This window comes from Protopterus annectens, chromosome 9.part0 (genome assembly GCF_019279795.1).
Source record: "Protopterus annectens isolate FY-2018-M chromosome 9.part0, PAN1.0, whole genome shotgun sequence".
Taxonomy (NCBI): domain Eukaryota; kingdom Metazoa; phylum Chordata; order Ceratodontiformes; family Protopteridae; genus Protopterus; species Protopterus annectens.
Genome location: NC_056743.1, coordinates 154,883,601 through 154,901,141, shown reverse-complemented (window position 1 = coordinate 154,901,141; position 17,541 = coordinate 154,883,601). Strand labels below are relative to the sequence as shown.

Sequence of the window (17,541 nt, the reverse complement as noted above, 5' to 3'; positions counted from 1 at the left end):
GAGACACAAAGCACTGGTTGGACAGAGAGGGTACTGCAGGTTTTAGCTTGCCCAGCTAGGCTGAGACCTGGACCCTATAGCTGTGCCAGTGGGGTGTCTTACTGGGGACCTGGTGAGCAAGGGAGCAACCAGCCCCAGACTGACTGTGATCTCTGTGTGCACTTAAGGGAAATTGTACTTTACTGTGTGTATTAATTATCCTTTCCTCTTCTAGGAGACAACCTCCCTGGTGTTAGTGGTGAGGATTGAGGCTCCTTGATTGCTGGACCAGGGCATGGTCATCACAAGTGTTTGGCAGTGGTGGGATCTACTTCAAATACTAATTGGCTTGTAGTGGTGTGGGTGGAGCGAATTCCTGTAGCTTATGTACAGTGATCTCTAAAAGGGTTTTGTACTCTAAAACAGCTGTGCAGTGTCTACTCAGAGTTCAGATCACAGTTGTTTTATTTCTTCTGTTAGCTTAGTGTTAGTCAGCGTGAGCAGGCAGCATGTCAGCAGAAGAGTATGGAAAGCTGACAAGGAGCCAGCAGCCAGAGATGTGTCAGGCTAGGGGACTGCTACATGGAAACCTGACTAAAACAGACCTGATTGCAGCCTTGGTTACAGCTGCATCAGAAAACAGCAGCCTGGAGGACAATCAAACTGACAGTGGAGATACAATATCCTCGGAGAATGGACAGCTCAACCTTTCTACAGTGGACCTAAAAATCCAGCTGGAGTTAAAAAGACTTGAGTTGGATGCCAGGTGTATGGAACTAGAAGCAGCCGAGAAAATGAGAAGTCTACAAGTTGAGGAAAATGAACAGCAGAAGAGGCATGAGAGGGAAATGCTGACTCTTCACCAGAGTCATGGAGGTAATGGGGAAGGGAGTAACTGGACCCCAGAAGCACAAAAGGTCAGTAAATTTTTTCCACAGTTTAAAGAGGGGATAATTTTGATAGCTTCATTCATATGTTTGAGCAGGTATGTAAACAGTATGAAGTTGACCAAGGGCTCTGGGTACGGTTCCTGACCCCTTAGTCCATGATAAAGCTGTAACTTCTTTAGCAAAAATGCATGACACTGACTGTTTTGATTATACTGCTGTAAAAAGACACTTGTTGGAATGTTTTAAGCTAACACCTGAAATGTATAGGAAAAAGTTTTGTGAGCATAGACGCAAGGCAGATGAAAATGTATGTGAATATGTTGCTGAACTGAGCACTTATTTTCATAGCTGGGTGAGTGGATGTCAGGTCACCACTTTTGAAGGGCTGCCAGACCTTTTGGTAAGGGAACAAGCCCTTAGCACTTTACCTGCGGACATGAGGATCTGGTTAGCTGATAGACTGTGTGCTACTTCAGAGGAGTTGGGGAAGAAGGGAGACCTATACCTGGCCAGCAGTGCAGCCCTGCACAGGAAGGGGACCCCAGTACTGCTCATGGGTCTAAAGGAACCCATTATGGGCAGCATAGACTGCCCCAACAGAATCCGCCAGTAGCAGGGGAAGCCACTAGTCCAGGTACACGTCCAGGAGCTAGGGTTAAATGTTTTGAATGCATCCAGTCCATGTGGCATACAGATGTCCACGGAGGCAAGTTGGGGAACCAAAGGTGAGGGAGCCAGTAAGTGGGAAAGACAAAATGCTAACAGTGGGTTGTCTTGAGACAATAGGAGTATGGAACTACCATCCTGCAGATGTCCTGAGAGGGAAGGATTTGGATGTGACAGTACTATGTACTTATGCAGTTACATGTAGTGAAGCTAGGAGACAAGCATGTGGGTCTGGTAGCCTGGGGGGAGACTCAGAAAGATTGCATACTTGCAGCCAGGACTGCTGAGGTGGTTACTTCAGGGAGTGAGCTACGTTGTAGAAGTGAGACTGAATGTGAGACACAGCTGCTTGTGGGTAATGATGGTCCCTTGGATGGGGTAACTGCAAAGGTAGAGGTGAGTAGTAGTACCCAGGCTGACAGAAAGGCACCGCTGTCAGAGGATGCCAGACTTCCTGTGGAAGGGGAGCTGGGAATTGTTACAATGAGAGACTTGAGACAGGCTCAGCTCTCAGACCCTATTTTGCAAGGCCTGAGGAAGGTAGCTAGGGAGGCACCTGATTCTCAAGGGAAGGGGGAATCTGTATACTAGAACAAAGGGTTACTGTACAGAGAGTGGCCCCCTGAGGGAGGGCTAGAAGGTGAGAGAGTACAGCAGTTGGTAGTGCCTAGAGCTTACCGTCTGGTGCTTCTAGCCATAACCCATGATATTCCTTTTGCAGGTCATATGGGCATAAAACATACAAACAGGTGTATTATGCAAAACTTCTATTGGCCTGGGATTTCCAGAGATGTAACAGGGTACTGCAGGACCTGTGAGCAATGTCAAAAAGGTAGGCAAGAGAAGAGACAAGGTGAGTGCTCCTTTGATGCCTTTGCCTGTGATTGAGGAGCCATTTCAGAGGGTAGCTATAGATATTGTGGGTCCTCTGGGTACCCCAAGTTCCACAGGGAAAAAATATATCCTAGTAATTGTAGATTATGCTACACGATACCCCGAGGCAGTGGCTTTATCCTCCATTGAGGTTGAGAAGGTGGCAAATGCTTTGCTAGAGATTTTCATTAGGGTAGATTTCCCAAAGGAAATACTGTCTGACAGAGGTGCCAATTGTATGTCAGACCTGCTGGCTTGTCTGTGGAAGTCCTGTGGAGTGAAGCACATGAAGAACACCCCTGACCATCCCCAGACTAATGGTCTTGTTGAGGGGTTAAACTCTATAATCAAGTTTATGCTACGGGCATTTGCAGATCAGTTTAAGAGGGAGTGGGACAATATTTGCCCCATCTGTTGTTTACTTGCAGGGAGGTTCCCCAGGAGTCCAGAGGTTTTTCACCCTTTGAGTTGCTGTATGGGCATAGGGTGAGGGGACCTCTAGATTTAATTCGAGATGAGTGGGAAGGTGAGTGTGAGTCTCATAAGGAGTCTGTTGTGGCATATGTCCTGAACCTCAGGACAAGGCTCAGGGAACCCATGGGCCTGGCCCAGGAGAACCTGGCAGAAGCTCAACAACAGAAAAAGGTGTGGTATGATAGGAATGCTCGAGCTAGAGAGTATGCTGTAGGGCAGCAGGTGATGGTTCTCATTCCTGTCAGACACAACAAGTTGCAAGCAGCTTGGGAGGGAGCCTACAAGGTGGTAAGAAAGGTAAGTGATTTTAACTGCATGGTGGAAGTGCTAGGCAGATGGCAGGGACACAAATTGTACCATGTTAACATGATGGAACATTACCATGATAGGGAGGCCCTTGTGCTGAACATTTGCAGTGGATTGCAGGAGGAGTCTGAGATAGATCTTGTGACTGATCTCCTCAGTGAGGCTCAGGCTGACACCTCGGTAGAAGGGGTAGCAATGTCCCAGCAGCTATCTCCTACCCAGGTTCGAGAAATCTGAACAGTGTTGCAGGAGTTTGGGGTCATGTTCATCGGGAAACCAGGGAGCACCCACCTGGTGCAGCACCAGGTGGCTACAGGACCCAAAGGCCTAACAGGCAGGCTCCTTATAGGGTGCCTTAGAGAGTCAAACAGACTCTGAGGGAGGAGGTACAGGAGATGTTGGAACTAGGGGTGATTCAATACTCCAACAGCCCCTGGACCTCACCCGTGATGTTGGTGCCAAAGAAGGATGGCAGCAACATGTTCTGTGTGGATTACAGGAAATTAAATAGTTACACAGAGTCAGATGCTTACCCCATGCCTAGGACAGATTAGGTCCTAGAGCAGCTGGGTGGGGCTAAGTATCTTACAACCATTGATCTTACCAAGGGTTACTGGCAGGTGCCCTTGACTCCCAGTGCTAGTGAGAAGTCAGCCTTTGTGACTCCTTTTGGCTTGTATGAGTTCACAAAGATGCCCTTTGGGATGAAGAATGCCCCAGCAACTTTCCAGAGGCTGGTAGATAATATCCTAGCAGGAGCAGGAGGGTTTTCCCTTGCTTACATGTATGATATTGCTATCTACAGCCATTCCTGGCAAGAACATCTTCAGCATGTCAGGGAAGTGCTGGGCAGACTACAGAGGGCAGGGTTAACCATTAAGCTGAGTAAATGTCAGGTGGGTATGGCAGAGGTCTCCTACCTAGGACATAGAGTGGGGAGTGGTAAGATAAGGCAAGAACCAGCCAAAGTGGAAGCTATTCAGGCATGGCCTGCACCTATTACCAAAAAACAGGTGAGGGCATTCTTAGGGACATCAGGGTACTACAGAAAGTTTGTCCACAATTATAGTACCATAGCTGCTCCCCTCACAGACCTGACAAGGAAGAACAGGCCAGATAAGGTAGTGTGGACCCCAGCATGTGAGCAGGCATTTCAGAAGCTTAAGGAAGCTTTGGGAGGACCCCCTGTGTTAGCCAGTCCAGACTACAACAAATAATTAGTTGTGCAGGTGGATGCTTCAAACTATGGGGTGGTGGCTGAACTTAGCCAGATTTCTTCAGAGGGAGAAGAGCACCCAGTGATTTATCTCAGTTGTAGGCTCCGACCCAGGGAGGAATGCTATGCAGCGGTAGAAAAGGAATGTCTAGCCATAGTGTGGGCACTACAAAAACTTCAGCCTTATCTGTATGGAAGAAAATTCACTGTGATGACAGATCACAACCCTTTAACATGGTTAAACAGAACCAGTCAGCAAAATGCCAAGTTGCTACGATGGAGTCTGGGGTTGCAAACATATGATATGTCAATGCAGCACTGCAGTGGGAGTAGCAATGCCAATGCAGATGGGCTCTCAAGACAGGGAATGGGGTGAGACACCCAGATAGACCTGACACACTCAAGCGATGTTTCTCAAGGGGCACTTAAAAAACTTGCTTGAGTTCACCGGGGGGAAGAGATGTGATGATTGGGGAGAGATGGGTGAGGGCTGCCAGCCTAGTCAAATAGAATTTGATATATAATTCTGGCATTTGTAAATAAATGTAAAATACAGGCATGTTTCTTGAGTGTAAAAGAATACTGTGAAATGTGGAACTGCAAAATATGTGACAACATTGCACTCTACTGGCCCAGTGAAGCATGTTGTGACCCTTTCATATTATGATTTGGCCCATTGTTTTAAGGCTAACGTTTATGACCAGAATTGACATATGGAAGGTACTTTATTGTTCTAGTTTCTGCTAGAGTGTATATGTGGAATTCCTTGTATAGTTGTAAGTTTCTGAGCAGGTGTTAGATTGCTAAATAATGCAGTTGGTGGCCTGAGAACTCAGACCAGGTGTTAAGATGATGCAATATGAATACTGGGAAAACCTAAGTGTCAAAAATGATGTAATTTGGGAGGGCCTTAGAGACATGTTTGTTAGTAATGTTTAAATACTATTTCTCACAAGAGACTGAAAGCATTTTTATCTTGGATATCTAACTCAGCACTCTGCTTATGCTCACATGTAAGTTTTAGCACTGTGATTTCTTGTAGGAATAATTAAAGCTAGTAAAGATTAATTAGGTATTTTTCTTTGAAATCAGACCTGTCCTACTGTATTATTTTAAGTTTCTGTGTGATCTCTGAATTCTTAGATATCTCTGTGGTGTAGTAGTTTTGTCTTGTGTTTTACTTATTTATTAGTAAATATTTTTAAAACCTTCCACCTGTGGCTGGTTTGTGTAGAGATAAGCTCTAGAGTACATTGCATATGTATAGAGGTTATTGTAATAGACCACTCTAAAGTAAGCCTTGACTGTTAGTCATACTACCATTGGATTATAATATTGCACAGTAATAATTGGACACCCTTTTAATGGCCTTTTAGTAACTGATATTATTAGCTAGGTGGTGGCAGAGATTACTACCGTATGGTCTGGGTAAAGGGGCACAGCTGGAGAATCTGTGTCAGCCTTTCCCAGGAGTGTCTGTGAAGTTGTATAAATACTTATCTCAAAGTGTGTATGCGGTGTGTCAGCTACTTGGCAGGGACACGAAGCACTGGTTGGACAGAGAGGGTACTGGAGGTTTTTGCTTGCCCAGCTAGGCTGATACCTGGACCCTATAGCTGTGCCAGTGGGGAGTCTTATTGGGGACCTGGTGAGCAAGGGAGCAACCAGTCCCAGAATTACTGTGATCTCTGTGTGCACTTAAGGGAAATTGTACTTTACTATGTGTATTAGTTATCCTTTAATCTTCTAGGAGACGACCTCCCTGGTGTTAGTGGTGAACACTGAGGCTCCTTGATTGCTGGACCAGGGCACGGTTGTCACACTGCTTTTCACTGTTTTTATTGCAGAAAGGAGGAAAACTTTGCACTCCCTCTTCATATCAAAACAAAGCAATTAGATCAGTCAGGGGTTAAATGGCAGTTGTTTTGTCTTCTGACAAATTTACGTAAGCAGCAACTGTGTTTAAATGCACGCACAAACACACACACAGACACACAGAAACACACACACACACACACACACACACACACACACACACACACACACACACACACACACACAGACAGTCAGATGTGCACTTATACACAGTACTACATCCCACATATAACATTCTACGTGCTGTATACATTTTTATACTCACACATTTTATATATATATATATATATACATATATATATATATATATATATATATATATACAAAACTATATATATATATATATATATATATATAAACTATATATATAAAACTATATATATATATATATATATATATATATATATATATATATATATATATATATATATATATATATATATATATATATAAATGTGTGTGTGTGTGTGTGTGTAAACATATATATACAGTTACACAAAATTTCCATTTTGATTTGTTTTTCTTTAACGGACATGAAGTACACACACAGGCATATAATCTAGTTCTCTGTTACACATACATGCACACATTCATGTTATTGTACAAATGTATATAAATAAAGACATAGGGAATCTCCAAACTCTAGACCCCACCCAGTTTGGGTTTGTGAAAGGTAAATCATGCATGCTCAACCTAATAGACTTCTTCGAGTCTGTCACCAGATCTGTGGATTAGGGCAAGGTAGTTCACACAGCCTACCTAGATCTTGCCAAGGCTTTTGACATCATCCCTCACTCAGGAAGCATAGATAGGGTTTTATGCCTAGTTTAGTAAGTCTATGTCATAAGATGGGTTGCCAACTGGCTCAATGATAGAACCCACACTGTGAAATTAGTGGACTCCAAATCTGTCTACCGACCAGTTACAAGTGGTATCCCACAGTGATTGGTCCTAGGTCCTCTCCTGTTTGGCATCTACTTCTCTGAAGTTCAAGAAGACACAAAGGGACTCTGGCTGACCAAGTTCACAGATGATTGCAAACTGGGAGCCATTACTGACTCTCCAAATGATATAGACATTCTACAGAAAGGCCTCACTGACACCAATGACTGGTGCCAGAATCATGGCCTTAAGCCAATGCCAAAAAGTTCATTGTCATTCCCTTTGGGAAGAATTTGGTGCCCTTGAGCTACCACATAGGTGGTAGTCTACTAAACACTGAAGGTGTGATAGGAAAACCTGGGGACACAGGTTGACAGCAACCTCTTCTTTGATAACCACATTGCCACTATAGTCAGAAAGTCCTTCTATGTGGCACATCACATTACAAAAGGTTTTTTATCCAGGAAGAAAGAGGTCATAATCCCTCTCTACTCGTCCCTCATTAGACCTATTATAGAATACAATGCCTCATTTGGTATGTACCTCACTAGACACCCACAACAACTGGAAAAGCCACAAAAATACATCACTAAGAGGATCTTAGGCCTTAGAAACATGCCCTATACGGACAGACAAAACTCCAGCTATACTCTGTCTCTTATTGCCTACTTAGAGGTGATCTCTGCTTGACCTACTAAGCTATGTCTGACCAAGAGCTGCTAGATATGCTACACCTAAAGAAATCCCAATCCCTCCATGCCACATGCTCCAGGGACCTAAACCTTATTACCACAATAAACAGAACATGCTGGAAGGACAGGTTCCTAACCCAGAGATTTCCAATACTTTGTAACAAACTTCCCATTCACATCAAGCAGAGCACTTCACTGGCTCTCTTTAAGATAAATCTTGATGAGTGGATGAGCAATAGGAAGTTCACCCTGAGGATCACTTCAGTGGCCTTGCTTGACAGGGGCACTGGGAACTAATTTTTAGTGGCATGATGCCAGGGAATATTCTTGGACTAGGCTTATATAGGCTACAGGGCCGTTAGCCTAGTACACACCTATGAACCTATATATACCTATATCTATATCTATATATATATATATATATATATATATATATATATATATATATATATATAGGTCTACTTGAGATTACTGAAATCTCAGTAGATGGACATGCAAAACAGTGAATTGAAAAGCTCGACGTGTCAGATGACTGACGTGAAAATGCCGACTTCTGAATGGTCGACAGTCCAACTTGAGCAGAACAGGAAATCCGCTCTTGTGGACATTTTAGTGCGATCTCAGAGTTGGTATGTTTATGTTACAGAGGTTATGGGGGGTTCAGGTGTAGCCCCCCTGTAAGAATGTGAAACATGAAGGTAAGTGTTTTAATTTTTTATTTTTAGTGTATGTTTTGTTTTAGTGGTAAGGGTTTAGTATGGTGTACAAGGTGGCAGGGTGTGAGTGAGGGGAACTAGGTAGTTCTATGTTGAGTGTTGTGTTTTTTCTTTTGTATGTTGTTTTTGTGTGTTGTGTGTATGTTTTATGGAGGTGTGACAGGTTTTGAAGTGTCGGTATTGTGTGTGTCAGGTATGTGTCGTTTTGGTGTTGTGAAATGTCTGTATTGTTGGCTCACTGTTTTGCGTGTCAGTTATGTGGGATGTCGGGTAAGTGAAGTAGACCCACATACATATATATATATATATATATATATATATATATATATATATATATATATATATATATATATATATATATATATATATATATATATATATATATATATATATATATATATATATATATATATATATATATATATATATATATATATATATAGTTCTAGACGGAAGATCGAAACAGACAAGACCGACACTGACTTCACCGAAACACCGACGGAAATGATCGACACTACAAACCACAGGTAAGGGGTTTAAAATTCGCTAATCAAGCCTACCATGTTCAGGTAAGGTGGCAGTGTTATGCATGTGTTACATTTAAACCCCTTACCTGAACATGGTAGGCTTGATTAGCGAAGTTTAAACCCCTTACCTGTGGTTTGTAGTGTCGGTCATTTCCGTGTCGGTGTTTTCGCGTCGGTGAAGTCGGTGTCGGTCTTGTCTGTTTCGATTTTCCGCTAGAAACATATATATATATATATATATATATATATATATATATATATATATATATATATATATATATACACACACATATATATATATATATATATATATTTATATTTATATATATATATATATATATATATATATATATATATATATATATATATATATAGGTCTACTTTTTTTTACCGGATCTCACATTGTGGAACTCAAAACTGCCAAAAGTGCAGTTCACTGAAACTTCAGTACATCGAGGCTGAGTTGTCCAAATATAGATAACCGATTCCGGAGTGATATTGCAGAACAGGTTCGATTTTTGTCTTTTTGTGTTGAAATAATTACCCATAGAGTAGTCTGAGCTTGTTTATGTAGATCTTGGTACATTGGGGATAAGGAGATTTACCCTTTTCCCACGGCAGAGCGATTTTGGAGTTGATATTTATAATATACAGGGGGTGTTGGGGTGCAGAGGGGCTTGCCCCCCTGCAAAACATTGTGGGTTTTTTTGTTTGTTTCAGGGAAGTGATACAAACAAACAAAAAAAACCCACAAATTTTTGCAGGGGGGCAAACCCCTCTGCACCCCCACACATTTGTTTCAGGGAAGTGAAGGGCGGCCACGGTGGTTCAGTGGTTAGCATTGCCGCCTTACAGCAAGATGTTCTCCGGTTCGATCCTCGGCTGGGGTGCCTTCTGTGTGGAGTCTGCATGTCCTCCCTGTGGCGTGTGGGTTTCCTCCGGGTGCTCCGGTTTCCTCCAACATTCCAAAGACATGCTGCAGGTGGATTGGACACTCTAAATTGGCCCTAGGTGTGAGTGTGTGTGTGACTTCTGTGGAAGGTTGGGCGCCGGTCTGGCAACTCAACACAGTAAAACTCCACTGCCAATCATGAGAGGACAAGGTGATCCGCTGTGGCGACCCCTAACTGGGAAAAGTCGAAAGAAGTGATGTTTGATGTACTGACATTTCATTGAACTTTACTTTTTGTAGTTTGAGTTCCTAAATGTGAGATTCTGTAAATTATATTTTTTGTTGAAAAGAAGTATACACATATATATATATATATATACACACAGACACACACACACACACACACACAAATATGTGCAATATGGGTGCATATAATCCATTATCTATAGTAAACTTAACATAGTAGAGCTAAGCATTATAAATGCATACTTTCTAGTAAATGTTGCTTAATGTTTTACTTATTCACTGTCATGCATTGGCTATGTGTTGTACATACAGTCTTGTCAATGTCTTTATATCACTATTTTTTACTTGTTATTATCTTTGCCAATATAGCCCAAGTTGTGACTGAAAAGGGTCCTGGGGCCAGTTCCATTTCCTGGTTATAAATAAATATGAAATTAAAAAGAGGGTGCGTATATGACAGAAATAATTAAGGAACTAGTAAAGCAGATTTTAATTCTGCATCATTCATGAGAGAGAGAAAAAACTTCCCACTGAAGGCATTGGGAAGTAGCAGACAGACTTACTTTGGAGTCCTACTACTTATCATGGTTCATTTACTGCAGTGAGAGTTTTTACACCTCAGCATGAGATTGTTGGGAAAGGTCTGCCAATTCTTTTAGAATTACAAAAGAAAGAATCCCTTTACAAAAGCCTGCTATTTACCTACTTTCTTTTGCTGAAGTAGTTAATAGCTATTTATAGCATAGAGCAAGCACTGACAGACACATAATTGATGCTCAAGTCAGGGAAACATAGAAGTAGTTCTGTCACAGAAGGTGTGTTAGATGACAGTTCTTCACAGTCTTGCCATTCTGTCTTAATGGCATGAGAAAACAACACCACTTCCTTATGCGTAGCATGGCTCATATAAACAGGACTTGGAATGTACTCTGGGAAGAAAGCATGAAAGCAGGAAAATGAGATCACACTACTAAGGCAGGCCACATCATCTTTCATTTTGTGGGAAACACATTAAAACTGTAAAAGAAGTACTAGGAGTGGTTCTGAGGCATTAAAATTCCTCAGAAAACAAAGATACAATGAAAGAATGTTTTTTTGACTTCTAAGATGGAGTTTTCCTTTAGCATAGGTTTTACATGTGATGATTCCTTGTGTAACATTCTGTCAAACTTTTGTTTTGGGGGGGTCTCCTGAGTACACACCCAAATAAACTGACTTTGACTAGCACCTTGGATGTTTAATGACACAGACAGGGAGGATGAACATGCGCATCCTGGCTGGGGATGGGAGGGTGATGACTTCTGTGACTATTAAAACTCTGTGTTGTGTATATCAAACAGCTGGTACAAAAGTGTGTGTCAAAAAGGTTTCCGCAAAGTGCTGTCTAAAATGTAACTGCAGTGTGCCCTTCTGGAAGAGAACAGAAATGCACATGCCCTATTGTAACTGTTTAATTGTATATATTTTAACACTGGAAACTGGAATATGTGAAGTTAACTTCAGTCCAGCAAAACTTCAGAAAAAAAGCGGAAATTCAATTACTTTATGGTAGCTGCAGATACAATGTTTGTGCTTTCTGTATTGTCTTCAGAGTGAACTAATTACTACAATTGTTTTATGACTTCCAGCATCTACCAAAGATCTGAGGCTCCTTGATTAATGGCCCAGTGGTGGGTGGTCATAACTTCCACCCTACTCATGCTGTTTAAATGGCAGGGCCCTGGCTAGAGAACAGAAGGCTGTTATAATGTGGAGATGTGACACCAAGAAGGCATGGATGTGGGTGCTAAAGCTGGAAATGACATCCCTTGTCAGCACATGTGGGATGTGCACACATGTGTGGGCAGAGGAGCATGGTAAGCCCTTATGGTGACACAAGTGCTCACATCAGCAGGACAGACAGGGATGGGCCATAAAATGAAAAATGCTCATTGCTATTATGCCAGTGAGAAAGTAAATAATCCACATTTCTAGCTTAATAACAACCCAACAACCCCCCTCCATCATAATATCTGACTAAGAGGAAGTCTGATGCCAGGCTTGGTGAGGCAATAATCAAACAAAAAACTTTTTTTTTTTTGAGTGTCAGTCTCTCCCTCTCTCTTGCACAACCAGGTGTGGCTTGCGACTGCATTTCCATACTCTTTTCTTACTTTTTAATTATTATTTCACTGGTTAAGTTAACATCTCATGAAGAAAATCCAAATAATTTATCTTTCTTCCTTAATTTGAAGAAAACTACAATTTTGAAGCACAGTACTCAGATCTGTACTTGTATTTCAGCAGATGAAACCTACTTGTTTTTCTTGCACTGGTATTGCATCATGCAACTCCTGGCAGTTTAAAGAAAAGCCTGTTCTATAATCCATGCTTATCTCCTTCACGCTTTCAAGCATCTAAATGGTACAGAGATGTTATAATGGTCTGAGTGAGTTCCTGTGGCACTAACAAAATGTATTACTTACTATATGGCAAACTCCTTATGAAATTATATACTTGAAAAAAGGGCTATAGTGAAAGAAACAAGTACAGATATTTAGATATTGTGTTTTTCATAAACAAAATAATATCTAGATTCCAAAAATGTTTTTTTAACCTTCTGCAACAGGCAAACTGAACAAATAATCCAGATCGCTGAACAAATGAGCTGCATGGACCATTTATTTTTCCTTCAGATTTATGCTGCAGTCAGTCAGTACTAAATAAACTGACCCTTTTGAGGCCTTAGTTCTACATCTGGTTGAAAATTTCCAGCATTTATGAAGTGTTGCCAGGGAAAGATAGGAGCTTCCTGGAAGAGGTAAAGAGATGCCAGCTATAAATAAATGCTAACAGCCATGGATTAGATAAAGCAGCGATTTTCAACCTTTCATGGCACACACAAACTAATTACAAAAACTTTTGTTGCACACCAAAAAATATATTATATTTTTTGCCGAACTGACAAAAAAAATAGGTATAATTTTGACTGATTTAAAAAATCTTTTCCTGTTTTTTTTACTTGTATTTAGTATTTAATGAGGTATCTGAGCTTGATATTGTAGAATGTGTTTTGTACGTGGTTTAATTTTGGACAGACATATTCTTAAATTATCTTCCAGGGTTTCCAGACGTGATCTATTGGAAGTGAAACATGTGGAGATGCAGTCTCTACTCTGTTAACACCTGGGACAACAGATCAAACCATTTTTAAGAGAGGAAATATGATTTATACTGTGCTGTTGTTAAAAATCCACAATAGTTTGTGGTTAAAATGGCTTATCAGCATTCTGAAAAGCTCAATCTCAGGGAAAGAGCAGCCTGTGTGGAAAGCACAACTACTGTATCCAGTCAATCAAAGTCAGTAAGGAAACACAGAGACCGATACTATGACAAATGGAGAGGAAAAAACGAATATCTGTACTGCCCTGCGCTGACACAGCCGTATGCAAGCTTTGTGAGCAGGTACCTCCTTTTCCCATTATTAACCATTTACCATTCAGTTATCTACATGTCTCATTATATTTACCATATATAGCATGCCCCCTTAAATTCACTAATCTGTCTCCACCCCCCCCCCAAAAAGCATTTTATCTAATACGTTGCCTGCTCAGACCTTTCTGAGGCAGCTTATTTTCTTTCACTAAACCTCTAAACAGAGTTTGGTTAGTGGATGAATTATTTACTATGCATCAGGGCCCACATTTATATGATATACTTTGACATCTGTCTGCAATGAATTCTGAATCTATAATTGTTGCATTATATTATTTGAAATATATTTTGGGAATTGTTTTTGAAGTACAACACTGCATGTATGATGTTGCATGTAAAAGTCACAGCAGTAAAAATAACTCTATGAAATGTTTAAAAATAAAATGATAAAAAATCAAGTCCTTCAAAGGGAAACTACTTTTACTGCTGATATAAAAACTGTACTATTCAAATGATTAACTTTGAGGCTAAGACGCATAGTTTGAAATAATTAAAAGGCAATCAGTCTTTACTACCTACATCACCCATGTTGCGCTGAAGAGGTCTTTGGTCGATAACACATATTTTACATGTGTTATTAGCTTTTCTTTAATAAGAACAGTAATATATTAATACATCACAGTCAACTACTGTAAGTTATTTGTGGAAAATCAGTTCCTGTTACTGTTATTTTTTGAGATGAAACCTAAACTTATTCTTTTGTTCAGAGTGGATACTGGGAGATATGCCAGGGCTGGGCTAGAACATGTTTTTGCACACTGATAATATGTTCAACAACATCTGTCAGAAGGAAAACATAGTGTGACAGTGAATACTACTGATTTGGTTTCTGATTTCCCAATTAAAAAGAATAAACGTCTACAAAAGATTCAATCATTTCTTGGCACTGGGATCAATTACAGTTTGCCCTGCTTTTAGCAATTCTTAACACCGTTTCACCTAAGGCCATGTTGAATGCATGTCTAATTCACTGTGAGTTGTTATGCACAGCAAACTCTGCAAATATTAATGCTGGAACATGTACAGTTCTTGCCTTTTCAGTTTATGACTGATCTGTCCTAAATCCATTTGCATGGCTGTCAGCAGTGATGTAAAATTTAATCACTCGCCCTCACTATTCACTCTCTCTCTCACGCACATACAGTCTCTTCTGCTTTCATACATGCATTCACTCACACAAGATCCTTCTCACTCTCTCACATACAGTCTCCTGCTTTCGTACAGTCATTCACTCACACACGCAGACAGAAAAATAACAGATATATACACATGCACACTGTTACAGTGGGCATGTCTCCCAATGTCCCAGTTGCAGCAATGCTGCCCTTATAGCAGCTTGCCAAATCAGTAAGCTCTCAACTGTACCACTTTGGCACCTTGAGAACCACCTTGCGACCAAATAGCAGAATGTCCAGATTTTTGCAGCATATGTTTCAGCTGTTTCTCATAAAATTGTAGCTTTCTGGTAAATCATGCAGGAATGAAGACAAAAAATAATGTCTGACATTTGAGTTTCATACTTAATATCCTGTCGAAAATTTTTGCTGATGCAAAATCTGTTATAAGAGGTTGAGCAAGTACACCAGTACTTTTTGCAGTGCAGTTTCTATGCACACTCTTCTGCAAAGTCCTTTGGTCTGATGTCTGGTCAAAAGTTAGAATTGTTAGAGTCAGTAGACGTTCAGTGGTCACTGCTCATGGTTCCACCATACATTATCCAGCTCTAACCAATGCACCTGATATTCAGTGAAGATGCAGTTGGAGGAAGATTGTAATAAAAAAGTCACCTGACTGCAGCCACCAATCGCATCACCAATGTAATATTAGGCACATTTGGTGATGGTAAAGAAAAGACTGCACTGAAGTGTGGGAGCAGGTAACTCATTTGTCTAAAGAGAAGAGCCAATGTGCTGTGACAAAATGCATGCTGTTACAAATCACTTGCTGATAAGTTATATCTGTCTTTGTCCACAAGCGTTGTTAATGGTTCATCATTCTGATAATTAATAATCAAACTCCTTAGGGAAGATTCCTGAGAGATAAACATATTAAACAATGTCAGATGAAACTGGTGCAGAAATAGTTTACATATTGGTCTGTTGAAGTCATCTCCATAACATTTCCATGACAGATTATTAGGCTTAGTGTTTTCTCTTGTCTCTGTTTGAAACTTTTCACAGTCCACCTCTCAGCCCTGAGTTCTCTAGCTCATGAATAAACTTTTATTTTAAGGAAGGTAATTGAAGAATTGAACTACACATCATGTAACGGTTGGATAAGGAGTATTTATTGGTCAATTCATTTCATTTTTTTTTTAACTTCAAAATCATAATGGTTGCATAGCCTATATAACTAATGGCAGACTTCAAAGATAAGAAACTCTGCCTAGCTGGAATATGTTAACAATATCTACATGTTCTGAAGCTAGACAGACTCCTAATTTATTAAAAAATATGGTATAAAAATACTATACAGGTTATTTAAAGTGTGCGTTATTTATCAGTGCATATGCACATATGTGTTTCTGTCTGACTGTGTCCATAAGTATTTGCTTGTTAAGTCTGTAGATGTGTGTGCCTGGAAGAAAAAAATGATTATAGAAAAGCAGTATAGAAAAAAATCAAAAGCATGACACTGGTATAAAAGAGTTGTGAGGACTTTCTGTTTTTGTTTCAGTTTTATGTGAAGTCATTAAATGGCACTGCCTTTTCCTGGTGCCCCAACACTGCATCTGCTTAAAAAAGGCTGGAACATTTTTTGATTGCTACCATACTGGTCAGCTCTCTGAGTTTGTAGATCAAAAGCTGAAGGAAAACCTGAAGAATGGAAGTAGAAATGGAGAAACCAGCTTGCTCAGTCCCAGCGCATTTTGCAGCTGGTCCAGTTCCCTGTAATACTGTGGTAATCAGTCCTCTCACACCTTCCAGAGTTAACCGTTCCTCTTTTCCCATTAGGGACCATCTGCTCTGGTCGATATTCAGCATGATCTACACGAATGTTTTGTGCCTGGGATTCCTGGCTGTTTGCTACTCTATTAAGGTAAGAACACACTTTCTCCTCAGGAAACAGTTACAAGAAAGGGAAAAGAAAAGGCTGAACATTCCTTTCAGTAATCGGGAAACTCATCAAAGATTGTTGTGTTATGTGCCAGAGTGAATGCAGCAGCCTTTCCCTAGCTGGTGTACCTGCATTAGTATTTACTGAATAATGTTGTTAATGTTATCTGTTCAGGATTTAATGACTCAGTAACTAACCTATTTCTCATCTTAAAGTAGCCATGCTAACATTGCTTATAGAAATAGCTGCAAACCTATTTTTTCATCACACTGCATTTAAAACTGCTGAAGATAACCTAATTAAGCATCTGTGATGGATTAATTAGGCAAAATATTTTCTTTCTGTGAGGGCTATCCTACTTTTATTTTTTTTTTGAAAGAAACATTTTCAAGTTCCCCGAAACTTTACATATCCTGTCTGCTTAGAAGCTTTATTTTGTATGACTTCCCATTTGAAAACTTATGAGGTTACTGTTTGTGCGTGTTCTCTAAATTGTATCGTGCTTAAAGTAATTTCAGATGGCTTCCAGGCAATATATAAGAACTAGGGTTTATTAATTCATTAATTTCTTCATGAATATATTTATCTAAGAATTTTATATATTTTAACAAAACCTATGTACATTTGCAGAATGCTGGTGTTTCATCACCAAGAGTGTAGCCTGAATCACACCTCCTATTATACATTTAACTATGTGTTTAACTAGCAGATTGCTAACAAGCTTAGCCTTCTTCTTTCTGTATAATGATGGCTCTTCTTTTACTTCATCTTAAACT

The 17,541-nt window shown here is 40.2% G+C and overlaps 1 long non-coding RNA gene across 1 annotated transcript; it reads left to right on the top strand.

The window, feature by feature from the left end:
• The first annotated feature begins 13,043 nt into the window (after positions 1-13,043).
• On the top strand, positions 13,044-16,487 carry LOC122811095. Its single transcript, XR_006366203.1, has 3 exons — positions 13,044-13,190; positions 13,336-13,678; positions 16,385-16,487. It is a non-coding gene; the product is annotated as an uncharacterized LOC122811095 (long non-coding RNA).
• Positions 16,488-17,541: the final 1,054 nt, after the last annotated feature.